This window comes from Mandrillus leucophaeus, unplaced genomic scaffold, assembly GCF_000951045.1.
Source record: "Mandrillus leucophaeus isolate KB7577 unplaced genomic scaffold, Mleu.le_1.0 Scaffold23, whole genome shotgun sequence".
Lineage (NCBI taxonomy): Eukaryota > Metazoa > Chordata > Mammalia > Primates > Cercopithecidae > Mandrillus > Mandrillus leucophaeus.
The window spans coordinates 2,786,664-2,801,786 of record NW_012102365.1 but is presented as its reverse complement, the minus strand read 5'-3'; the positions used below and the strand labels follow the sequence as shown (position 1 = coordinate 2,801,786).

The window sequence follows — 15,123 nt, the reverse complement described above, 5'->3', positions numbered from 1 at the left end:
TTGGCTCACTGCAAGCTCCGCCTCCCAGGTTCACGCCATTCTCCTGCCTCAGCCTCCCGAGTAGCTGGGACTGCAGGCGCCTGCCACCAGGCCTGGGTAATTTTTTTGTATTTTTAGTAGAAACGGGGTTTCACCGTGTTAGCCAGGATGGTCTCGATCTCCTGACCTCATGATCCACCTGCCTCGGCCTCCCAAAGTGCTGGGATAATAGGCGTGAGCCACCGCGCCCAGCCTGGATTTTATTCTTAAATGACTGTAAAGACACTGGAGTGCTAGCAAGATACAGCTTCTGCTCTGGGGAGGAATTTGCATGCTGTCTTGTAGCTCTGTTTTAGAATCATAGCTGCCACATAATGATATTTTGGTAAATGATAGAATACATATATGATGGTGGTCCCATAAGATTATATAATATTTTTACTGTACCTTTTCTATGTTTTTTATATGTTTAAATACACAAATACATGCCATTGTGTTACAATTGCCTACAGTATTTAGTACAGTCACATGCTGTACAGATTTGTATCCTAGGACAATAGGTTATACCATATAGCTTAGGTGTGTATAAGTCCATTTTACGATGTTCGTACAATGATGAAACTACCTAATGAGGCATTTCTCAGCACATATTCCTGTCCTTAAACAGCGTGTATATATATGTAAATGCTTTAGGCATAACCTTTCTGGGGCTATTGCATTGGTTACTCATGGGCTCCCTCTGGTGGAGTTGGTGGCTCAGTTTGCAGGGTTTTCAGATCAGGAAAAGCAAAGTAAATGAGCAATTTAGCCTTCCATTCAACAAACATTTACTGAGTGCCTACAATGTACCAGGCTCCATTCTGGTGCTGAAAAACATCCGTGAACAAATTGGACAAACATCCATGGACTCATAGAGCTTACATTCTGGTAGGGGGAGAGAGACACTAAGCCAAATTTACAAGCAACTTGTGGGATGGGAAAGTACAAGGAGGATGGTAGTGTTCCAATTTTAAATGTAGTGTCAGGGAAGATCCCATTGAGAAAGTGACATGTGAATAAAGATGTAAATGAGGTGAGCGGGTGAATGATGCAAGTATCTGAGGGAAGAGCACTCCAGGCAGACGGAATAAAAAGCACAAAGGCCCTGAGCCTACCTGCAGCTTTGAGGAATGGCAGAGGCCAGTGTGCTTTAAGGAGAAGGATGACAGAAGGAGTAGGAGTTGAGGTTAGAGCAGAGTTGTACTGGAGGTGTCAAATCTTGAGGGTCCTGTAGGCCAATATAAGGATTTTGGTTTTCACTCTGAAATAGGAATGCATTGGAGGAGGGACATGATCTAATTAGGGTTTTAATAGGAGCCCATTGCTACCATATTAATAGATTGTGGGGGCCGGACACGGAGGCTCACGCCTGTAATCCCAGCACTTTGGGAGGCTGAGGCGGACGGATCACTTGAGGCCAGGAGTTCAAGACCAACCTGGCCAACATGGCAAAACCCCATCTCTACTAAAAATGTAACAATTAGCCGGGTGTGCTGTCAGGCGCCTGTAATCCCAGCTATTCAGGAGGCTGAGGCAGGAGAACCCAGGAGGTGGAGGTTGCAGTGAGCCGAGATCAGGCCACTACACTCCAGCCTGGGTGACAGAGGGAGACTCCATCTGAAAAAAAAAAAAAAAAGATTGTGGGAAGGCAAGGGTATAAATAGGGCACTCACAGTCACTGACTGACTGGTTTATACCAACGGAGGCAGTAAATGGTCAGATTCTGGACAGATTTTGAAGGCAGATCTTGCAGAACTTGCTGATGGAGTAGATGTGGGATGTGAGAGAGGAGTTAAGGATCTTAGAAAATGATATTGCTTAGTACATTGTTGTCATCGGAAGAGGTGATCAAATATACAGTCAAAAAATGTAGAAAAAAGTGTTTTTTTCTGGATTTTGTTATTCGTGGTATTTGTGAGCTAATAAAAATGTTTTTATTTTTTCTCATTATAAAAGGTTCACTTTTATATCTAATATTGTATTTGTAATTTTGGATTTTTTTTTTTTTGACAGCGTCTCGCTCTGTTGCCCAGACTGGAGTGCAGTAGCATAACCGTAACTCACAGCAGCCTCTACCTCCCGGGCTCAGTCAGATGCGTGCCACCACACCTGGATAATTTTTCTGTTTTGTTTTGCTTTCTTTCGTAGAGACAGGGTCTAACTTTGTTGTCCAGGGTGATCTCCAGCTCCCGGGCTCAAGCAACCCGCCGACCTTGGCCTCCCAAAGCGCTAGGATTTCAGGTGTGAGCCATTGCGCCTGGCCTTGATTATTTTAAAGAGGCCCCAAAATTGAATAAACGTCAAGTCTCCACAAAGCCTGAATTCAACCTTGCTTCTAGCCCATACTTGGGTTGTAATTTAAAATTAACAAAACATTTAAGAATTTTGTTTCTGAAAACAGTGTGCACGAAGTGAGTCGTAAGCTTCATATAATATTAAGAATAAACTAAATTTGGGGATAAAAAGATCACCTTGGGGTCAGGTGCAACGGCTCACGCCTGTAATCCCAGCACTTTGGGAGGCCGAGGGGGACAGATCAACTGAGCTCCAGAGTTGGAGACCAGCCTGGGCAACATGGCAAAATCCTGTCCTTACCGAAAAATACAAAAATTAGCCAGACGTGGTGGTGAGCACCGGTAGTCTTAGCTACTCGGGAGGTTGAGGTGGGAGGATCACTTGAACCTGGGAGGCGGGGGTTGGAGTGAGCTGAGATGGCGCCACTGCACTCCAGCCTGGGCGACAGAGCTAGGCTCTGTGTCAAAAAAAAAAAAAAAAAAAAGGCTGGGCGCGGTGATTCACGCTTGTAATCCTAGCACTTTGGGAGGCCGAGGCAGGCGGATCACCTGAGGTCGGGAGTTCGAGACCAGCCTGACCAACATGGAGAAACCCCTTTCTACTAAAACTACAAAATCAGCCGGGCGTGGTGGCACATGCCTGTAATCCCAGCTACTGGAAAGGCTGAGGCAGGAGGATCTTGAACCCGGGAGGTGGAGGTTGCAGTGAGCCAAGATCGCGCCATTGCACTCCAGCCTGGGCAATAAGAGCGAAACTCCATCTCAAAAAAAAAAAAAAAAAAAGAAAGAAAAGAACAAAGAAAAAAGATCACCTTGGGCTAGCCTCCCAAATGTCTTCCAAAACTTCCCACTCATTCTCCTTCCCATAGTTTTTCTAAATCTACCAAATGCACCTAGCACTTCTCACGTTCCTTTTACCGAGGTAGGGATTACGCGCATTTTTAAAGACTTCCTTAAAAGTGAAGGCGGTAGCACCGTCGGGACTGCCTGGGGCTCACCCAGAAGCTGCCGTCTTAGTGGCATCGAGAGGGGCGTGGCCATGGGCGGGGCTCGCCGTGCCAGCAGAGTGGGCGGAGCTTAGGCGCTTCCCCGCCCGGTCAGACTCAACACATGCGCCCAGAGGCTTCTGGTGGAACGAGGTGTGGATCGTAAGGGGACTCTGGCAGCTTACTTCCGGTTCCTAGGGATGCGCATCCGGGTCACACTAACGCCGCGGTTTCCTCCGCTCGCTTGGTTCTACTGTGGGTCTGGACTGGTCTCCATGTCCTGCTGTGGGACTTTTACAGCCTTTGGGTGAGTCTCCGCTGCCGACAGGGTTTGAGCGCAGCCGGTTGAGCACGGCCTGAAAGGTCTAGCGTTCTGCCTTGGTCTTTGTGTGTGGGAGTCTGTTCGCCTGTCCCTTGTCCCTGCAGTACTTCACTCACCTCAGCCCTTTCCTTCACGCTGGCCTCGCCTTATTCACCTCAGCTTAGCTTTCTCGCGCTTCTGTGCATCTCTCGCCTTGCTGTTTTTCCTCAGCCTTATCAGCCCTTTTCCAACCTCGGTTTCTTGCCTTACACCTCAGAGCTTCTCTCAGCCGCTGCCTCTCCTTTTTTCTCCTCCTCCCTTCTTTTAGCACCTCTTTTCCCCTACCCCTGATCTGGGATCTCAGCGTTCTTTCACCCGGCGACACGGCCCACCTTCTAATTGTGCTCACTCTTCACCACTGAGAAACTGAGCCTCTCTCTAGGGTCCTAGATCCCTGTGCCCCAACTTTCTTCACCTTTGATCATTCCTCCTGGGACCAGTAGGTGACAGTGCTTCTCCTAGGGTTCTCCTGCCTGTCCTTAGCTAGAGGAGGGCTTTGCCAAAGCCCCGAAATAGGAAGACTTCCCTAGCCTGGGGGAAGTTTTGCCTTAAGGCGCTGGGTTAGACTGAACTCTGGTAGCTTCCATAGTTAGGGTTCAACAAAGGCGTTCCTAGTTCTTCGCTTTACCTCAGTTTTGGGGCTCTCTCAAGAGCAGCTAACAGGTGGCAGGCACACGGTACTGCTAGCGGTTGGGCTGGCGCGATCTTGTGAATTGACAAGTCATGAGGACGTTCTGTCAGTTTTGTGTTCCCATGAGAATGGATGTGCACAGCTGAGACAAAAATGCCAATGTTTTGGGACGTTCAGCTCTGTTTTCGGCATGGACGTTTCTTAGAGGACACTTGTGATGATAGAGGACAGGGTTTGTGAGGAGGTCATTAGCCCCAGATATATGAATTTATTGTGTTGTTACCGAAAAGTGTTCTGCTGAAGAGTTCACTATAGTAATTTCAGAGTAATCTTCTTTAAACTTAGTATGCACATATGCGTTTTTTCATTTTTACCCTATTAAGTTTTCTACTTATCTTCCTCTTCCTTCATTAGCCAGACATTACTTAGAATTACATTACTCAGAAGTACATTGCTTAGAATATTCTTCTAACTTTTGTGGGTTTTTTTCCTTACCATTTCCACCTTTGTCGTAAAACTGTCATTTTCTCATTTTGAGATTTAGGGTACCTTTCTTAAATTTCCCTAGAGGTTTAAAGTCATTTATAACATGAAAGAATTGCATTTAATAATGGTTAGTGCCCCCTTTCCCAAATTTCGTGATCTGGAGTATAGGCTTGGATAATCTTCATTTTTTCCCGATGTTTATGGTGTATATCTAGCACTTGATTGCAGAGGTTTTTGTGTGTTCGATTTCTGTAATCTATAAATTGTGCTTTAAAATGTAGTACTTTAGTATGAACTTAAATACAGCTCTGAGCACCTGCTTATCTTTTGGCTAAATAGCTATAGAAAAATGTCCTTCATTATATGATACATATACATATAAGAGTGTATAGACCTTGGCTTATTCCATAATTGGGCTCTCTTCGGCTGTTTTTAGCAAAGGACTTTGGAGTTTGGCCATGTTAGTCCTAGAAGCCACAGAGAAGGACCCTTCTAATTGGCTTTCAGGATTTACCTAACTGCTAAGCGAAGCCTGTTTGAAAGTTTCTTATGTGTACCTCCTCCCCACTACCTAGCTCTAGCTTCTGTCCAACCTGGCCTTACTATTTTCCATCCTTCAAAACTAACCCCAATATGTATGGCTTACTCCAGCTGCTTCCTTACCTTCAGGTTTATGGGCTTCATTTAAGCCATGGGAATGCCAGCTTTATTAATGCAGATTAATATAAGAACGTTAAACCCCAAAAATGATGGGAAATCACTCTGTCTTCAAAACAATAGAAAATAACAAAATCTACTTTTAAAGATTATATACCATTGTCACTAGTAAGAAGTGGCACTTTTATTTACAAAGCATAAAGAAATTAGGGTTTAAGTCTGGCATGGTGGCTCACACCTATAATCCCCAGCACTTTGGAAGGCCAAGGTGGGAGGATTGGCCAGGAGTTCAAGACCAGCCTGGGCAACATAGACAAAATTAGCCTGGTGTAGTGGTGTGCACCTGTAGTCCCAACTACTCAGGAGGTTGAGGTTGGAGGATCGCTTGAGTCCAAGATTTTGAGGTTACAGTGAGCTGTGATCACGACACTGCACTCCACAGGGCAACAGAGTGAGACCCTGTCTCTTAAAAAATAAATAAATAAATTACAACTTAAACAGTTAATCATTTTTCCAAGGTCATTTTTTTTTAAGTCCCGTACATGCTCTCAGAGTAGCGGGTGTTAATTCCATTAAAGCCATAGGCTGGAAAGCACAATATAGTATTTAGTGGGTCATTTCAGTATATGTATGTCATGTATGAATGACACTATTAGGATAAGAAATCTATGACACGGATTTTAAAATCCAAAGCCGAAGTTATTTTGCCTTCAAAGAGGGACTAGAGAAAGAAACTGTTTTGTGCAGAAGTAGAAGTTGAAAAGTTTTAGGAGTCTCTTTTGTTCTTCTAAAATGACTTTGGCCTGTATATTCTGCATTGAAGCCATTAATTAAATGAGCGTCCTGTATTGTCATTGGAGCAGTTGTGTTCATGCTGCTGATCTTCAAGCCTGCCCCTCCACCTAGCTGCCAAATGAAATCAAACCAAACAAACAAACAAACAAACCCAGAGACAGCTTAATGTGTGTTTGTTTTTAAAGCTCAGGAAAAAAAATTACTGTTGATTTTCTATAAAAATTTCTACTTTAGTTTGTAGCCCTAAGGGCTCAATTTAAAATATGTTTCTGCATATTAGCTTTATGCTCATCAAGTTTTCTTATTTTGGTTTGATTTGATTATTTTTTGTTCTTTTTTGTCATTTTATTTGCTAGTGTACTTTGTCTTACATTTTTTTGTTTGTTTTTTGGTCCTTGAATCCTATGTTTAAGGAGATGTAGTTTTTTGTTTGTTTGTTTGTTTGTTTGTCTCAAAAAAAAAAAAAAAAAACCTTGCTCTGTTGGCCAGGCTATAGTGCAGTGGCGCGATCTTGGCTCACTGCAGCCTCGATCTCCTGGGCTGAAGCCATCCTCCCACAGCCTCCAGAATAGCTGGGACTACAGGCTTATGCCACCACGCCTGGCTAATTTTTAAATTTTTTTTGGAGAGGCAGGGTTTCACCATGTTTCCCAGGCTGATCTCAAACTCCTAGACTCAAGCAATCCGCCTGCCTTGGCCTCTCAAAGTGCTGGAATTAAGGTGTGAGCCACCACCCACAGGCGGCTGATGTAGTTTTGAAAATTTAAGAAACAAAATATACCTCCAACAAGTCCTTGTTACTTGTACCTTGTAGCGTTGTGGTTTCTGTGCTCTGCCAAAGCTTTTTCATGACTTCATTTATTTTGTTTTGATTATAAATAAAAGGCTCATGGAACTTCTTTTTAGGTAGCAGTTTGTTCAAAAGATATTTCTGTTCTTCATGTAACAACAGGATACTTTAGCTCATGTATGATTTAAATGGAGGAAGAATAGTTCAAAACAGGAATGTGTATTTTAAAATATTAGGAATAGTCAGCACTTTGGGAGGCTGAGGCGGGCGGATTGCCTGAGTTCAGGAGTTTGAGAACAGCCTGGGCAACATGGTGAAACCCCATCTCTACTAAAATACAAAAAATTAGCTGGGTGTGGCAGCGTGCGCCTGTAGTCCCAGCTACTCGGGAGGCTGAGGCACGAGAATTGCTTGAACCAGGGAGGCAGAGGTTGCAGTGAGCTGAGATCGTGCTACTGCACTTCACCCTGGGCAACAGAGGGAGACTGGTCTCAAAAAAAAAAATATATATATATATATGTATATATATATACACACACACACACATATATATAAAGAATAGGCAGTTCTTCCTGTATATTCATCTAATTAGTTTATACCTATCAAAAGGTTGAATTGTTATATTGATAGTAAAGTGGAAAATAGGTGTACTTTCTATTTTGTAATTGACTTAAAAATACAAGTGCATATTCTTTTACAAAGTGTATGGTTTAAGCTCTAAACTACCCTGTTGGTATTGGTATCTTTTACTGTCAGAGAACATAGCAAATAATGGAACATATCATCCTTGATATTTTTATTTAGTTCCATCAACCTAAGTCCCAGGGTAGTTAATTATTAAATGTAGAAGTAATTTAGGCATTTTCTCTGTTATTTGTAGTATATTTAAAAACAGCCATTTAAAATATGGTTTCATAAAATTTGTCTTTGCTGTTTTCCCATTTAAGTATGCAATAGTATTTTGAATCAGAAAAGGAATGTGTAGTTTAAATAGTACCAACTTACTGTAAATAAGTTAACAGATCAGCCCAAGGCAGTCAGTGCTTCATATCATGAAGATCTTACTATAGATTGTGTTGGATGCACTTTAACTTATTAGCTTGGTTAATGTTTGTAGCAGTTAGATGGTTTTCATTTTCTTCCCTAGAAAATAATTAGCAATACTCTTTGTAATACATTTATTTCAGCAAATATTGTTGAGGCACCTACTGTGTACAGTTACAGTAGTACATATTTAGGCTATTTATGTGACTAGGTAATATTGCATCTGGCTGATATTTACACTTAAATTCTGAATTTGATCTTTTCTGTACATTTCTGAATTAAATGTAAGACTTAACATAATTAGAATTAAATAAACTGAATTGACATAAAATCATGTTCTTTCATTATAGATACAATCAAATAATTTTCACTTGGGGAACTTTTTGATAACTGAACCATGAAAATCTGTAGTGATAAAATGGTAAAAGTAAAAGTGAACTTTACATAGCACTTACTACGTACCAGGAACTATTCTAAGTAGTTTACATGTATTAACTCTTTAATCTTTACAACCCTATTAAATAAGGGTACTATTCTTTTTTTTTTTTTTTTTTTTTTTTTGAGTCTTGCCCTTGTGCTGTTGTCCAGGCTGGAGTGCAGTGGCACAATCTCGGGTCACCGCAACCTCCGCCTCCTGAGTTCAAGTGATTCTCCTGCCTCAGCTTCCTGAGTAGCTGGGATTACAGGCATGCACCACTATGCCCGGCTAATTTTTGTATTTTTAGTACAGATGGGGTTTCACCATGTTGGTCAGGCTGGTCTCGAACTCCTGACCTCATGATCCGCCCGCCTCAACCTCCCAAAGTGCTGACATTACAGGCGTGAGCCACCGTGCCCAGCCAAGGGTACTATTAATATCTCCATTTTACATATAAGGAAACCGAGGTACAAAAGTTATGTAACTTGCCCAAAGTAACACAACTAGTTATCAAAGAGCTGGATTTGAACTTAGTCTTTTTGGCTCCTGAGTTAATCTTTTTTGTGCAAGGGTCTGCTACTTTAGTGATTTCTCTCTTTATAGGTTGAGGTTTAAAATCTAGTTTGTCTATAACACAAAAGAGTACTGCTTTTGGTTAGGAACCTCAAGGGAGGGTTTTATTTGACCTTTTTACTAATGATGGCTTAAGGCAAATTGCAAACCTTTTACTACCGATGTTTCTCAGATGGCAAAACCATATATTAAGACAATACAGGATCAAATTCCTCCTCCGTTAGAAAAATTATCTTATGGAAGTGAATTACTTTGGAGTTACTTGGAGATAAGTCACTATTTTTTATAAAATGGCCCCTCGAAGTTCATTTTTTTCTTTTATCTTCAGAGTATTAAACAAACTTATGTAGTAGTCTTAAAATTCTTAAATCTTACCATTCCCATATGAATTTAACAACGTGGAAATATAAAACAGAAGACTAAAACTGAAACATCTGATTCACCACTGGTCTTATTTCCAAATTTGGAAATTTGTGTAAAATTAAGTACATTCAACTCTTCAGGACTATCATGTTTAGAGTACATTCATCTCTTTAGGACTGTCATGCTTAAAGTAGTATATTTACATTAGTGATTTTATTTTTACTTTAGAAAAGATGAGGAGAACTTTCACAAATTACTTTCTAAATGAGAAGATGCAAATAATAGTCATTTAGAGTATTATTAATCATATTAAGATGATTCTTTTGTGCCTTTATTAAGCCCAAATTTAAAAACTTAATCAAATATCTGGGGGAAGGAGATTGTTTTATGTAAGTTGAGGTGCACCTTAATGCAGGAGTCTTGTACTCAGATAATGATATTATTTTTCTGAATATTTTGAAAACAGTTGAGAATCGTAGAATCTGGTTTACAGGAAAAGTGTAAATATTTCTGGCAAGAAGTGACATTTGATTAGGAATACTAATTTTAATTCTCATGTTAACTCTTCTTATTAATTGAGACGTTAAGTATACTGTTTTTTTATAGTAGCTTTTGTCCTTTTTCCACTTGGTGGGAAAAGTATTGTTATGGAGCTGAACAGAGTAAGCTTTTGCTATGATGATAATACTTGTTGATGTTTAGAATATTCTTTAGTTTTAGTTAAACATTTAATTTTTGATTCAAAGCAATTCTCTTTTATATTATGTGGGTCTGATAATCAGTGTATTTAAAAATTTCAATAGTTTTCTTTCACCTGAAATTTAATATTGTAGCAATTACTGAATTTAGGAAAATTGGTAGGTAGTTGCTATCAGCACCGTTACTACGGGAATACATTAGAATGATTAGCTTTTAGGTGGAGTTGAATTTTTTCTTTAGTTTCCATAGTAATTGAAAACGATTTAGGTCAACTTCACCTGTTGTGCCCCCCCCCTTTTCAAAATAAGAGGAACATTTAATTTAGCACAATGATGTTAATTTTTCCTAGTAGATTGATGATATGAATATGATAATCTCACTCTCTTACCAAAAGAATAATCCAATATATACATGTATGAATTTTGGGGGAATATTTCAGACTTAAGAGAACATTATAGGGTAAAAAAAAAAAGTGCCTAAATATCTTATAAAAATCAGTGTTTTATTACATCACTGAATTTTTGTCTTTTAAATTTAAAAATGTCAAATTTAGGAAACATCTGTGATAATTTAAAGAAGATTTTTGAAATCGGCTTTTCCTTTTCACCAGGTGTTCCTCTGCTATAGGTTAGGAAGCAGTAATTAGGTAACACTAATGAATAATGTTCTTGAGAGTGAGAACTAGAGCTTCGCAAAGAGAATAGGCCATCTCTCATATTTAGTGAGGCATTTAATAGCTAGATAAACTGAAAATTTTTGTTTTCATTTCTATGTATTTTCTGTTAGTATATATTTATTTACTGTAGGTACCTCACATTCTGTGCAAAAAAAATTTTGGAAGTAACTCAGTGGTTTCCTTTATCTTTTTTGTTCTCTTTCAGAGGCTTGCTTATATAAAACTACAGTTTAGAGAACCATCGGCTGGGCGTGGTGGCTCATGCCTGTAATCCCAGCACTTTGGGAGGCCGAGGCGGGAGGATCACCTGAGGCAGAAGTTCAAGACCAGCCTGGCCAACATGGTGAAACCCTGTCTCTACTAAAAAAAAATACAAATTTAGCCGGGCGTGGTGGCAGGCGCCTATAATCCCAGCTATTTGGGAGGCTGAGGCAGGAGAATTGCTTGAACCCGGGAGGCAGAGGTTGCAGTGAGCCGAGACCACGCCATTGCACCCTAGCCTGGGCAACAGGAGCAAAATTCTGTCTCAAAACAAACAAACAAAAAAGAGAACCATCAAACTCTGAATGTTGTTTCCTATGTAGTGTGAAGTGGTTACTTTCTTCCGTTTTTGACAGGCCAGTTTTTTGTTTCTGGTAAAGTGGCTTTCCAACTTTTCTGATCGTGACCCACTATAAAATACGTTTTACATTGCTATCCAGTACTCAGACACATATGTGTACATATTAATATTTGAAATCGAAACAGAAGTTTCTTGAAACAATATTTTTACTACTGATGATGCATTGTAATATTAATATTTTCTATTCTATTTGGTTTGTTTGCTTGTTTTTTGAGACAGGATCTCACCCTGTATCACCTGGGCTGAAGTGTAGTGACACTATCACGGCTCACTGCAGCCTCGACCTCCTGGGCTCAGGTGATCCTCCCGCCTCAGCCTTCCGAGCAGCTGAGACTACAGGTGTGTGCCACCATGCCTCACTAATTTTTGTTTTGTTTTGTTTTTTATAGATGGGGTTTCACCATATTGCCCAGGCTAGTCTTGAACTCCTGGGCTCAAGTGATCCTTCTGCCTCGGCCTCCCAAAGTGCTGGAACTATAGGTGTGAGCCACTGTGCCTGGCCTCTATTTTGTTTTATTGTTTTTAATTTAAAACAAACTGCTAGTTTCCATTCACTAAGTTGATATGGTAACCTGTTAATGCAATGTACCTGCAGTTTGCAAAATTTTAGTGACTGCTAGATTTTTCCCCTAATATTGTCTTTTTGTAATGGAAAAGTTTCGGTTTGGGGCCAGGTATGGTGACTCATGCCTGTAATCCCTGCACTTTTCAAGCTCCTGAGCAATATAACATTAAATGTCAATCACTTAAGCCCAGCAGGACAAGACTAGCTTGGGCAACATAGCGAGACCTTGTCTCTACCAAAAAAAAAAAAAAAGAAAATGTTTAGGTTTGCTAGTTTTTTTCTCTGCGATGTACCTGGATTTTGTAAAACTTTTAACCTAAATAGCCGCAGAACAATCACTGAGAGGGAGGTCCTATTGTCCTGATTACCATTACTATCATCTCTGTTCTTTACCGTGTCTAGGCACATTATTTTAAAAACTAATTCTGGAATCGTGAGGTTGAAAATGCTCGGTTGTATGCTGAGCTTCCATCATTAGAATCCTTTGCTAGTTTCCATCTAACAGTCAAAAGTTTAGGTCCATTCAGTTGGTTTTCACAAACTTTGCTTCTGTTCTTGGCAACTAGTCAAAAGGTTACAAAGCTGCTTTATTCTGCTCTCTTCTGGCCCCAGTCCAGTCTTTGTAAACCAAAAAAAGAGGATTGAGGAATGAAGCAGTTTGCTCATGTGTACATGGTCAGGTGAAATAACATGATTGAAGAGTCATTAGGGTTTGCGACAGTGGATTACATTTATGTATTGTCCCAATTCATTTCCTGTAATCACAAAGGGGGAAAGGGCGTAGAAATATCAACAGTTCCTTGCCTATCCTAGCTGTTAGAGGGAAACAGGGTCAGCAGACATACTCTACTATTTTTATACTGCTACCCACTCTTAACACTTAGTGAGCACTTACTATTTGCCAGGCACTATTTAAAGCATTTCACTTGTGTTAACTCATACTCATACTCATACTTGGGAGGCCTGGGGAAAAAAATGAGAATGGTAAAGGACAAAGAAGAAAACTTGCTGTCTTCTCGTATGTTCTCATTACTTGGCTTGAGAGTTCTGGCTGTTGGTGACTATAGTGTGGCATATCATACATTTTAAGCTCGGTCAGCTTTTAAATATCACCAGTCCTGTCTGCATTGTTCCATTATGAGACATATAGCTGTGGTTTGAGAACTCAGGCTTTGAAGCTAGCCTGCTTGGGCTTGAATACCAGGTTGGTGACTTACTATGTGTGTAGCGTTGGGCAAGTTACTCTCTGTGTCTTAGTTTTCTCATCTGTAAAATGGTGATAACAATAGCTTTTATTTTATAGGCTTACTGAAAGATTAAAATAATTAATATATTAGCTGGGCATGGTGGCGCATGCCTGTAATCCCAGCTACTCAGGAGGCTGAGGCATGAAAATTGCTTAGACCTTGGAGGTGGAGGTTGCAGTGAGCTGAGATCATGCCACTGTGCTCCAGCCTGGGTAACAGAGCGAGACTCTGTCTCAATTAAAAGAGAAGGAGGAGGAGGAGGAGAAGGAGAAGGAGGGGGAGGGGGAGGGAGAGGAAGAGGAAGGGGAAGAGGAAGAGGAAAAAAAATAGTTAATATATTAAAAGTACTTAGAACAGTGCCTGACCCATAAGAAGCATTCCATAAATGTTTGCTATTAATAGTATCAGCTCGCAGTTGGATCTCCTGAGAGTGTTTGTGGCTATGATGAGTTCTGTATATTTGCTGAGTAACAGGACATGATTGACATTTAATGTTATATTGCTCAGGAACTTGAAAATATCTTGTCTTGAGGACCTGTAGGGAAAGTTCTTGTGTAGTGTGTTGGATTTAAAGCTAAAGGTTATCAAGGCTACAGGTTATGCAGGCCCAACTTGTTTAATTTCTCTTAGGAACCACTTGTTATTTGGGCTGTAATCTTAATAGTTCTAATGGTTTGCTATTTGGGAATACTAAGCGGAGCTAGTTAGTGAATTGACTTTCACTCAAGACCAGATTTCTTTCCTTTTTATCTTAGGTGTAAGATATTTATTTATTTTATTTTTCTTTAACAAACACTTATATTATCCTGTCTGATGGAGTTTTGAAGGGATAAATAAAATTGGAGAAATAAAACATTAATAAAAAAAACTGAACCTAGATTTTACAGTTCTTCTGAAAGCTAAAGACATAGATTTCAAAAGACTTAGTTGTGTTAGTATAGTGTATAGTCAGTGTTATCCAAACACTGGCAAGCTGAAATATATGATTGGTGTATAGATGAGATATATAGATATATAGAATGTTAGAGGATTGATGACATAGGGTACAAACTTTGTCTATATAACTAGAAGCAGCACATTTATAGAATATTCATGTTGTGATTCTCAGAAATGTTAACTGCACAGATTAAAGAAGGATGAAGATAAAGTTTTAGAGTCTTTGAGTCCAGATCTTCAAAATTTTTTAAAATTTCTTTTATCGTATTCTTATTCTTTTTGATTTCTTGTTTATTTTTTTTTTCGTGTCACATGTTAACACCCACTACAAACAGAGAAATTCTTACACTCTCTGATAAGTTACTAAAACTGGAGAGAGATCCAAGGACTGTTGGAAGAAATATAGTAGAACTGTTGTACTGTTATTAAGCTCACATTGATATAGCTAATTCAGGTTAACCTCCTCCTTCTTAATACCTTTTACTATGGTTTTGAAATTTTTCCTGTGGAACACATCTGCCTGTTTCATTAGGAGATTGCAGGGGAAGCACGGTGGCTCCTGCCTATAATCCCAGCACTTTGGGAAACCAAAGTGGGCAGATCACCTGAGGTCAGGAGTTCAAGACCAGCCTGGCCAACCTGGTGAAACCTCATCTCTACTAAAAATACAAAAAAATTAGCTGGGTATGGTCGTGCACAACTGTAATCCCAGCTACTTTGGAGGCTGAGGGAGGAGAATCACTTGAACCCAGGAGGTGGAGGTTGCAGTGAGCCGAGATTGTACCACTGTACTCCAGTCTGGGTGACAGAATGAGACTTTGTCTCAGGAAAAAAAAAAAAAAGAGTGTTGTGGTTAGCAGTATCTGATTTGGTAGAGGGATGAGAAGGTTGAGGATAGACGCTGGTAGACTTTGGCTTTTACCCTCATCCCTGTCCAGTAAGAGTTCTCAAATTGCAAAGCA

At 40.1% G+C, this 15,123-nt stretch overlaps 1 protein-coding gene across 5 annotated transcripts in view; it reads left to right on the top strand.

Annotated features, from left to right (window-relative positions):
* The first annotated feature begins 3,432 nt into the window (after window positions 1-3,432).
* The window catches only part of EYA3 (EYA transcriptional coactivator and phosphatase 3), a 130,010-nt gene continuing 118,319 nt past the window's right edge, over window positions 3,433-15,123 (top strand). For 3 of the 5 annotated variants that reach the window (XM_011981720.1, XM_011981719.1, XM_011981718.1), the window contains exon 1: window positions 3,492-3,605. The gene's annotated coding sequence lies outside the window, so the exon portion shown is untranslated. Of the gene's footprint in view, window positions 3,606-11,632; window positions 11,753-15,123 lie in introns of all 5 variants that reach the window. The other 2 variants (XM_011981717.1, XM_011981716.1) reach the window with 2 other exon arrangements.